The sequence below is a fragment of the Urocitellus parryii genome, chromosome 6 (assembly GCF_045843805.1).
Source record: "Urocitellus parryii isolate mUroPar1 chromosome 6, mUroPar1.hap1, whole genome shotgun sequence".
Lineage (NCBI taxonomy): Eukaryota > Metazoa > Chordata > Mammalia > Rodentia > Sciuridae > Urocitellus > Urocitellus parryii.
Window position 1 is genome coordinate 74064730 of NC_135536.1, and position 12111 is coordinate 74076840.

Consider the following 12111-nt stretch of genomic DNA (forward strand, 5'->3'; position numbering starts at 1 on the left):
TTAACTAGTATATTTATAATAAATATGGTTATTATAATAGTAAAAGGGTAAAAGTTTGCAACATGTTTTAAAAAAACAAGGTTTTCAAATCATGTCATCATAATGAGTATGAATTAGTTTTGTAGACTTCATAATTTCTATGTTATCTTTAGTTCATAAGTTAGAGAGTAGTGGTGAGATCAATAATTTAGTTTTTGTTGGCTTTATTTTTATAAATAAGTTCATAAATTGTAAATTATATTTATATAATCAATACATGATTTATATTATTTATTGTTAATTTAATTTTTCTTGGTTTTATTTTTATAAATAAAAATTTATTTACCGTGGTGGGGATCAAACCCAGGACTTTGCACTATCCAGGCAAATACTCTTACCATTATGCCATTAGCTGGTAGTTTACTTTTGATATGTCTTAACTTATAAAGTGAGTTCTCTGATTGTATTTTATGCTTATGCACATTTTTCCTAGGTTGCCTTCCAACATTTCCAAGAACTAGATGAGCACATTAGCTATGTAGCAACCAAAGTGTGTCACCTTGGAGACCAGTTGGAGGGGGTAAACACGCCTAGACAACGGGCAGTGGAAGCTCAGAAATTGATGAAATATTTTAATGAGTTTCTAGATGGAGAATTGAAATCTGATGTTTTTACAAATTCTGAAAAGGTAAGCACTATCAGAGGATAAAAGCACATCACCACATAGTTACAATGCTCTAATTATGAGCTAGAGTTAGTACTTCTTAGATTCATACTTCAAATTATTTAGTAGTTTGTTTTTATTATTCTGAAATATATATGTGTGTGTGTGTGTGTGTGTGTGTGTGTGTGTGTGTATTTTTTTTTTGTGGTGCTTGGGATTGAACCCAGAGCCTTGTGCATGTGAGGCAAGCACTTTACCAACTGAGCTGTTTTCCCACGTCGATATTTATATTCTTAATTGGTTTGCTTGGTGTTTTGTTTGTGAAAGTTTATGTGGTTTAGAAAAGCTGAGGTAATTATGTTCATTAGTGTTTCCTTATCATATTTGACTTTACATAGTTATATGCCATTGGGTGGTGGTAGAGTGATCTGACCTAAATTGTTGATAAACTGAAATATCTTTTGTAAAAGAATTCAGAACTTCTAATTTTTATTGCTGGAATAAAGATCTCTTATAAAGAATTAAAGCAGTTTGGATCGAGGAGAATTGAAAAATCTGAATCGTATATATTATTCCCTTTTATAGCAATAATCATTTAATCCTAGTCTTAGAGTATCTGGTATTGGCTATTGTATAATTTTAAAAGAAGGTAATTTAGCTTGCTTTCTTTTCTTGAGGGGAAAAATTTGAAATGCATGAAAAATGGACATTTTTATAGATCATATATGCTCATTCATATTGAATACAATCTTTCTGACTTGTTCTACATTTACTCTATGAAGTATCAGATAACAGAATATTAAAAGCTAAGTATTATTGAAGCTAAGTATTATCACTTTGAATTAAGCAACACATTTTTTGTATGTATAAGTTAGATTCTGTATGGTTATAGAACTTATAATTTTTAGAGATTTTTGAAAAATGGTTATATGAAGGTAGAAAAAATTTCTCAAAGAAAGATATTGTTTTAAAGAATGACTTTTAAGAATTGTATTTGTGGTAGAATTTAACACTAATAAAATTAATGTCCAGAAAAATGTGATACTTAAGAATTTGAAAAATACTCGCAGAATCTTTTGTATTTATATATGGTTTTATTTATAAGAACACATGTAGAAATGGAACACCGGTGTAAGTTTTGGATAGTTTATGGAATATTTTACTTTTTGTTTTCCAATTATAAATATACATTTATCATATATTATGAAAGTGCTTGCTTGTAGAATATATTATCCAAATTCTGTTTACAAGCCAGGCATGGTGGCTCATTCTTGTAATCCCAGCAACTCTGGAGGCTGAGACAGGAAGATTGTGAGTTCAGAGCCAGCATCAGCAACAGCGAGGTGCTAAGCAATTCAGTGAGACCCTGTCTCTAAATAAAATACAGAATAGGGCTGGGGATGTGGCTCAGTGGTTGAGTGCCCCTGAGTTCAATCCCTGGTACCCCCACCAAAAAACAATTCTGTTTACATATTAAAAATTGGATATTATTAAGCCCTGGGTACTTTAGATTACTTTGCATTAAATCTGATGGATGGTGTAGTGTAGTTATGCCCTGTTATATACAAAATGCAGATAATCGTACCTACTGTGAGTTAGTGTATTTATTTGAATGTAGCTGAAGGTGGTCATTTAAAATCTAGAGAAAAGCACATGTTTTTAGATTGATTTTATTTATTTTTATCATGATTTATATTATTTCTATGTTTATACTTTAAACTTTTTTACTTTAAAATTTTTAATTACCCTCAGGTAATTAGGTAATTCTTGATGTTACTGCTGTCTCTCAATTTTTCACATCCTAATTGAAAGAAAAATGTCTTTATATACTTACTAGTTCATTCACTTAGTTACATAGACATCTGCAATATTGGAGGGGCAAACAGACTCACAGAATTTTTAAGTTTTTTTCTCATCTTTTATTTATTTCAATTCATAGTTCACATATAGAGCACAATTTTTCTTGTCTCTGGTTGTAGAGTTACACCATTCGTGTCTTCATACATATACTTGGGGTAATGATGTCTATTGCATTCCACCATCTTTCTTACCTCCCTGTCTACTCCCTTTCACTCCCTCCCCTTTACCCTATCTAAAGTTCCTTTATTTTTCCCATGCTACCCCTGCCCATCCCTATTATGGATCAGCATCCTCATATCAGAGAAAACATTTGGCATTTTTTTGGGGGGGGGGATTGGCTTACTTCACTTAGCATAATATTCTCCAACTTCATCTATTTACCTGCAAATGCTGTGATTTTATTTTTTAATGCTGAGTAATATTCCATTGTGTATATATACCACAGTTTCTTTATCCATTCATCTATTGAAGGGTATCTAGGTTGGTTCCACAATTTAGCTATTGTGAATTGTGCTGCTGTAAACGTTGATGTGGCTGTTACACTTTAGTTTGCTGTTTTTAAGTCCTTTGGGTATAAACTGAGGAGTGGGATAGCTGGGTCAAATGGTGGTTCCATTCCAAGTTTTCTAAGGAATCTCCATACTGCTATTCATATTTGTTGGATAATTTGCAGTCCCACCAGCAGCGTATGAGTGTGCCTTTCTACCCATATCATCACGTACACTCTTTGTTGTTTGTCTTCTTAATAGCTGCCATTCTGACTGGAGTGAAATGAAATCATAGAGTAGTTTTGATTTGCATTTCTCTAATTACAAGAGATGTTGAACATTTTTTCATATTTGTTGATTGATTGTATGTCATCTTCTGAGAAGTGTCTGTTCAGGTTGGCCCATTTATTGATTGGGTTATCTATTTATTTTATTGATTGGATTATTTGTTTTTGGGGTGTTGAGATTTTTTTGTTCTGATGTTCATGTAATAAAATTTTTCTCCCATTCTGTAGGCTATTTACCTCACTGATTGTTTCTTTTGCTGAGAAGAAGCTTTTTAATTTGACTCTATCCCATTTATTGATTCTTGATTTTATTTCTTGCACTATAGGAGTCTTATTAAGGAAGTCGGGACCTAATTCGACATGATGAAGATTTCTTATCTTAGGCGCATTGTCTCTGGTTTAATTCCTAGGTCCTTGATTGACTTTGAATTGAGTTTTGTGCATGGTGAGAGATCAGGGCTTAATTTCATTTTGTTGCATATGGATTTCCAGTTTTCTCAGCACCATATTTTGAATAGGCTATCCAATATGTTTTTGGTGTCTTGTCTAATATGAGATAAGTGTATTTTTTTAAAGCTTTTTTTAGTTGTAGTTGGACACAATATCTTTATTTTTATGTGGTGCTGAGGATCGAACCCAGTGCCTCACAAATGCAAGGAAGGCACTCTACCAATGAGGTACAGCCTTAGCCCAAGATAAGTGTAGGTTTGTCTCTGTGTCCTCTATTCTGTACCATTGGTCTACAAGTTGATTTTGGTGCTAATAGCATGCCATTTTTGTTATAGTTGCTCTGTAGTACAGTTTAATGTCTGGTATCATGATGTCACCTGCTTCATGCTTCTTGCTAAGGATTGCTTTAGCTATTTTGGATCTCTTACTTTTCCAGATGAATTTCATGATTGCTTTTTCTATTTCTGTGAGGAATGTCGATGGGCTTTTGGAATTGCATTCAATCTGTATAGTGCTTTTAGTAGTATGATCATTTTGACAATATTAATACTGCCTATCCAAGAACAAGGTAGATATTTTCATCTTCTAAAGTCTTCTTTAATTTCTTTCTTTAGCATTCTGTAGTTTTTGTTGAAGAGGTCTTTCACCTTTTTTGTTGATTCACATTTCATTTTTTTTTTTGAGGCTATTGTAAATGGAGTAGTTTTCCTAATTTCTCTTTCAAAGGACTTGTCACTGATGTACAGAAATGCCTTTGATTTATGGGTGTTGATTTTATATCCTACTTTGCTGCATTCACTTATTAATTCTAAAAGTGTTCTGGTGGAATATTTTGGATCTTCTAGGTATAGAATAAACATTTGCAAATAGTGCTAATTTGAGTTCTTCTTTTCCTATCCATATCCCTTTAATGTCTTTCACCAGTGTAATTGCTCTGACTAGAGTTTCAAGAACTATGTTAAATAGAGTGGTGAAAGAGGGTAACCCTATCTTATTCCAGTTTTTAGAGGGAATGCTTTGAATTTTTCTCCTTTTGGAAAGATGTTGGCCTGAGGCTTATTAGCATAGATAGCCTTTATGATGTTGAGATATGTTCCTATTATCCCTAGTTTTTCTAGTATTTTGAACACCAAGGGATGCTGTGTTTTGTCAAGTGTTTTTTTTTTCTGCATTTATTGAGATGATCATGATTCTTTTAAGTCTAATGATGTCATGAATTACATTTATTGATTTCTGTATGTTGAATCAACCTTGCATCCCTGCGATGAACCTCACTTGATTATGGTGCACTATCTATTTGATATGTTTTTGTATTCTATTTGCCAGGATTTTATTAAGAATTTTTGTATCTATGTTCATTAGAGATATTGGTATGAAGTTTTCTTTCTTTGATATGCCTTTGCCTGGTTTTGTTATCAGGGTGATATTGGCCTCATAGAATGAGTTTGTAAGTGTTCTTTTTTCTATTTCATGGAATAATTTGAGGAGTATTGGTATTAGTTCTTCTTTGAAGGTCTTGTAAAAAACTCAGCTGTGTATCCATCTGGTCCTGGGCTTTTGTTGGTTGGTAGGCTTCTGATGGCAACTTCTATTTTATTGCTTGAAATTGGTCTATTTAACTTGTAGTATATCATCCTGATTCAGTTTGGGCAAATCATGAGACTCTAGAAATTTGTCAATACCTTCGATATTTTCTATTTTATTAGAGTATAAATTTTCAAAATAATTTCTAATTATCTTTTCTATTTCTGCAGTGTCTGTCATGATGTTTCCTTTTCCATCATGGATGTTAGTAATTTGAGTTTTCTCTCTCCTTCTATTTGTTATCATGTCTAAAGGTTTGTTACTTTTATTTATTTTTTCAAAGAACCAACTTTTTGTTAATTTTTTCAATTGAATCTTTTGTTTCAGTTTTATTGATTTCAGCCCTGATTTTAATTATTTCCTGTGTTCTGCTTTTGCTGTTGATTTATTCTTCTTTTTCTAGGGTTTTGAGATGCAATGTTAAGTTGTTTATTTGTTGACTTTTTCTTTTAAGGAGTAAACTCCATGTAATGAACAGCCTTCATAGTGTTCCAGAGTTTTCAATATGTTGTATAAGTGTTCTCAATTACCTCTAAGAAATTTTTAATCTCCTCTTAGATGTCTTTTGCAACCCATTGTTTACTCAATAACATATTATTTAGTCTCCAGGTGTTGGAGTTGCTTCTATTTTTTATTTTGTAATTGACTTCTGATTTTATTCGATTATGATCTGATAGAATTCAGGGTAGTAGCTTTGTTTTTTTGTATTTGCTAAGAGTTGCTTTGTGCCATAACATATGGTCTATTTTAGAGAAGTATCCAAGTGCTGCTGAGAAGAAAAGTGTATTTTGATGGATGAAATATTGTATATGTGTCTGTTAAGTCTAAGTCATTGATTGTATTATTGAGTTCTGTAGTTTCTTTGTTTAGTTTGGAAGATCTATCCAGGGGTGAAGAGGTGTGTTAAAGTCACCCAGAATTATTGTGTTGAGTTCTATTTGACTCTTGAACATAAAAAGAGTTTCTTTGATGAATGTAGATGCTCCGTTGTTTGGGGTACATATATTTATAATTGTTATGCCTTGTTGATGTATGGTTCCCTTAAGCAGTATGAAAAGTCCATCTTTATTCCTTTTGATTAACTGAGAATGGAATAATTGCTTGTTTCTGCAGTCCATGTGAGTGGTATGTTTTTTCCCAGTCTTTCACCTTCAGCCTGTGGATGTCTTTTTCTATGAGATGAGTGTCTTAGAGGTAGCATATTGTTGAGTCTTTTTTAAAAATCCAATCTATGTCTTTTAATTGGTGAGTTTGACATTTAGGTTTATATGTGGTGCCGAGAATCGAACCCAGTGCCTTACACATGCTAGGCAAGAGCTCTGCCACTGAGCACAACCCCCGCACATATTTGTTTATTTTTGGTATTTAACTTCATTTGGTTTCTTCTTTGATTTATTTCCTTTAGTGTAATACCTCCCCTTGCTGATTTTCATTGTTGTTTTCATTTCCTCCTCATAGAATATTTTGCTAAGGATGTTCTATAGTGAAGGCTTTCTAGTTGTAATTCTTTTAACTTTTGTTCATCATGGAAGGTTTTTATTTTGTCATTAAATCTAAAGATCAATTTTGCTGGATGTAAGATTTTTGGTTCGCATCCATTTTTCTTCAAAGCTTAGTATATGTTGTTCCAGAATCTTCTACTTTCAGGGTCTGAGTTGAAAAATTTTATTTGGTTTCTACCTATATGTAATCTGATTATTTTCTCTTGTGGCTTTTAAAATTCTGTCCTTTTCTGTATGCTAGGCATGTTCATTATAATGTGCCTTGGTGTGGATCTGTTGTGATTTTGTATATTTGGTTTCCTGTAAGCCTCTTATTTGATTTTTCCAATTCATTCTTTGTATTTGGAAAATTTTCTGATATTATTTCATTGAATAGATTGTTCATTCATTTGGTTTGGAATTCTATGCCTTCCTCTAGCCCAATAATTCTGAAATTTGGTCTTTTTATGTTATCTCGTAATTCTTTAATGTTCTACTCATGGTTTCTTACCATCTCCACTGTGTGTTCAACATTCTTTTCAAGATTATATGTTTTGTCTTCATTGTCTGAGATCCTGTCTTCCAAGTGATCTAATCTGTTGGTGATGCTTTCTGTTGAGTTTTTAATTTGGTTTATTGTTCCTTTCATTTCAAGGATTTCTGTTTGTTGTTTTTTTTTCCAGAATCTCTGTTTCCTTACTGAAGTAATTTTTGCTTCCTATGTTTGCTTCTGTAGCTCTTTATCAAAATGATCTTTTACTGCCTGTATTTGCTCTCTTGTATCATCCTTTAATTCACAGAACATTTTAATTATGTGCATCCTGAACTGCATTTCTCTGTCATTTCTTCTGTTTTGCTGGCCATGGATTCTAATAATATAATATCTTGGTTTGGTGGGGGCACTTTCTTCCCTTGTTTTTTCATGTTGTTCGTGTGTATTCTCTTCTAGGACTGGGGATCCAAAGCATTACAGTTTTTATCTTATAGGCTTACAGTGTCCCTGCAGGTTTCTAGGACCTCTCCTTTAATGGGGAGAATAATGTAAACAGATCCCAATACAAACAATATACAGCCTTAAGTCAAATAGCTGCTATTAATATGTTTATGATTTTGTCACAATATACAGAAATAGTAAGTTGAATTATCATCTATATTATAAACAGTAGGTTTGTAAAAAGGGCCTACCGTTTCTGATGTTGGACAAAGAACTGGGGGTGAGGTGTAGGATGAGATGCTGGGGGTAGGAGGTGAGGATATGGTTATTAAATCTTAGAAAGTGTGCAAGAGGAATCTAAAGAGGTTGGTTATTAGCAAGAGAAGAGACAGAATGTGATGTTTTTGGGGAGACAAGTAAGTGGGAAGACAGTAGAGTGCAAAAAACAAAGAAACTTGAATATTAAGAAAAATAAAAATGTAAAAATAGGAGGTAAAAGAATATACAATATCACTGTAATGTACTATTCAGATATCCCAGTCCTCAGTAGCCTAACTCATGAAAAGTATTTGATTTCACAAATGTTGGGGATGTGAAAAGAGAGGAAAAAAGTTTCGAAGATAGATACAAAGATTGTTTTTGTTGGAGATCAGTATCTTTCCAACTTCTCTTCTCATCTAATAGGGTCGTCTGTGTTTGCTGGTATCTCTACCCTCAGGATGGTGAAGGTTACTAGGGTGGGAGTGTTGGTGTCAGGAGCGTAGCTCCTGGAGGTAGGGTATACCACTTATTGGACCCAGGATCTCCTTTGGAGAGCTGTTTTATATTGGGCAGTTCAGGACCTGGTTTTGCCACCCAGTTTTGCGAGCTACCGAATGGCCACTAGCTGCAGGAACTGTGCTGGGTTAGGGGTACAATTTTGGGTTACCTTGATATTGTTTCTAAGCTCCAGCCCGTGTTCCAAGCTGGGCGTTGCCCCAATTAAAGATGGCAAGAATGGTGTCCCAAGATGTAGGCGGCTGCTTTTAGCAATGGGGTGTTGGGTTGGGTGGGGTGGGGCCAGGTGGTGGCATTGAGAGGCGTGTTCAGAGACACAGCTTTGTGGCATGCAGTCTTGTGGCTGTCACCAGACCCAGTGTAGTGTCCCCAGGTACAGGCTACTTCATGTAGGGGACTGTGGCAGTGGTTGCAGTGCCCCAAGATGAAGGCCACTGGGGAAGCCCCACATTGGTAGATGGGGGGTCCACACGGGAATGGCAGCTGGATCCTGTAGGTGGGCTGCAGCCAGGTGTCCTGCATGGGTGCTAATGCTGATGGTCCTACTCGGGCACTTGGAGGACCTGCTTGGACCAGTAGCCAGGAGTCCTACACTGACACTCCCCCTTTTTCTTTTAACTTCTTTGTTTCTTATTTTTTTATACTTTATTCCTCCATTTTCAGTTGACTTCTTTTCCTCTCATCTCTTCTATAAGTTCTGGGTTATTGCTTGCCTAATAAGCATCCTTTTGGGAAAAGCCATGATAGAAAGGAATCAGATTGCATATAGGGGAAAACCAATTAGGATAACAGCAGACTTTTCAACATAGTCCCTAAAAGCTAGAAGATCCTGGAACAACATGTATCAAGCTCTGAAAGAAAATGGGTACCAACCAAGAATCTTGTATCCAGCAAAATTAAGCTTTAGATTTGAAGATGAAATAAAAACTTTCCATAATAAGCAAAAGTTAAAAGAATTTAAAGAAGAATATCAAGTTAAATAATAAAAATAAACAATATGGCTGGGAATACAAATCATGTCTCAATAATAACCCAGAATGTTAAGGACTTAAACTCACCAATCAAAAGACATAGGCTAGGAGATTGGATTAAAAAAAAAAGACCCAACAATATGTTGCCTCCAGGAGACTCATCTGATAACAAAAACAGAGACTGAAGGTGAAAGGTTGGGAAAAGTTATACCACTCACATGAACTGCAGCAGCAAGCAGGGGTTTCCATCCTAGTATCAAACAGAGTAGACATCAAGCCAAAGGTAATCAAAAGGGATAAAGATGGACATTACATACTACTCAAGGGAACCATACACCAGCAGGACATAACAATCATAAATATATATACCCCAAACAGTGGTGCAGCTATGCTCATCAGACAAATTCTTCTCAAGTTCAAGAGTGAAACTGATCACAACACAATAATCTTGGTTAACTTTAACACACCTCTGTCACCACTGGATACATCTTCCAAACAAACGTTGAATATAGATCTCAATAATACAATCAATAACTTAGACTTAACTGACATATAGAGAATATTTGAACCTGCATCATGCAGATACAGTTTCTTAGCAGCACATGGATCCTTCTGTAAAATAGACCATATAATATGCTACAAAGAAACTCTTAGCATATACAAAAAAGTAGAGATACTACCATGCATTTTATCAGATCACGATGGAATGAAATTGGAAATCAATGACAAAATTAAAAACAAAAATTACTCCAACACCTGGAGACTAAACAATATGCTACTGAATGAACAGTGGGTTGCAGAAGACATCAAGGAGGAGATTAAAAAATTCTTAGAGAACATAAACACAACATATTAAAATCTCTGGGACACTATGAAAGCAGTACTAAGAGAAAAGTTTATTGCATGGAGTTCATTCTTTAAAAGGAGAGAAAGTCAACAAATAAATGACCTCACATTACATCTCAAAGCCCTAGAAAAAGAACAAGTCAACAGCAAAAGTAGTAGAAGACAGGAAATAATTATGAGATGAAATCGAAACCAAAAAATTTGAAAAAATAGACAAAACAAAAAGTTGGTTCTTTGAAAAAAATAAATAAAATTGATAGACCCTTAGCCACGCTAATGAAGAGGAGGAGAGAGAACTCAAATTACCAGCAATAAAAGAATAAAATCATGGCGTTTGCAGGTAAATGGATGGAGTTGGAGAAGATAATGCTAAGTGAATTTAGCCAATCCCCAAAAAGCAAATTCCAAACCTTTTCTCTGATATAAGGTGACTGACTCATTGTGGGTTAGGGAGGGAGAACATGGGAGGAATAGATGAACTCTCGATAGGGCAGAAGGGTGGGAGGGGAAGAGAGGGGCCAGGGGGTTAGCAATGATGGTGTACTGTGATGGACATCATTATCCAAAGTACATGTATGAAGACATGAATTGATGTGAACATACTTTATATACAAACAGAGATGAAAAAATGTGCCCTATATGTGTAATAAGAATTATAATGCATTCCACTGTCATGTATTTAAAAAATAAAATCAATTAAAAAAAAAGAATCCTTTTAGGCCTGGTACTACTGCAGTTAAGTACACTTAAGTACTCATATGTCATATTTGATTGCCTATTATAAGATAAGCTTCTAGTTATCTCAATTTATGGATTCTGTGGCAGCTCCTTTCTCAAAGAAAAGGAAAATCAGCCATGAATCTAGAGAGATGTAATTGTGAGAGGAAATAAAATGGGATAAGATGCCAACACAGGTTCTTTTTTCTTGCTCCCTAGTTATTTTTGTTTTTTTTAATCCTTGTTTTTCACAATCTTCTCTTATTATTTTCTTTAAAAAGAAAAAACCCCAAAACAACAATAAAATGTAAAAGTTAAAAAGCACTTTTTTATATTTACCCTTGTCCTTACATGCATGTCCCTCATTTATCTTAGAATTGTAGCTTATTGTTGTTCAGTAGACAATGCTTGATGACTCTGATTATCTTTAAAACTGAGTAGTCTCTCAGTTCACTCTATAATCAATAACAGACGTTAAGTATATTATTAGATAGTGGTTTTGACACCTTTTGCATATTTAAACTATAATACGTTACAACTTTAAGGATTACTTGTGCTCTAATTTTAATAAAACAATTAGCTTTGAGAATTCAGTAAAACCAAGCACTCTTTCTATTACATACTACATTAAGCGAAGTTTGCAAACAGCATACTTATGTCTCTTAAAAGAACAAATACTAAGTCTTGATGGAAACTGAGCTTGCTGTTTGCCAGCTATTTTGTTTCTGAAGGGATAATGGAAAGGAGAAAATAATAGACTGCTACTGCAACTAAATGGCATGGTGAGGCGTGGTACTGTAGTAATACCTGTACCTATGTTCAGCAGGGTAGAGTGAGTGAGTTGTGGCTGAAAATGACAGTGACCTGCTGAATAGTAGAGGAGAGATATTGAAGCAGAAATGCTATATTCACTATCATTTGGAGTAACAAGTAGAAACAAGCCCTGTTGTTACCCACAGTTGTTTGCTAGTCTTCACATAAATACTCAGAAAAATTTATACTAATGTTTTTAGCTCTTCCTTCATGTTTTTTTTGTCTCTCTCTTTTAATGTATGGGAAAGTGAGTTATCACA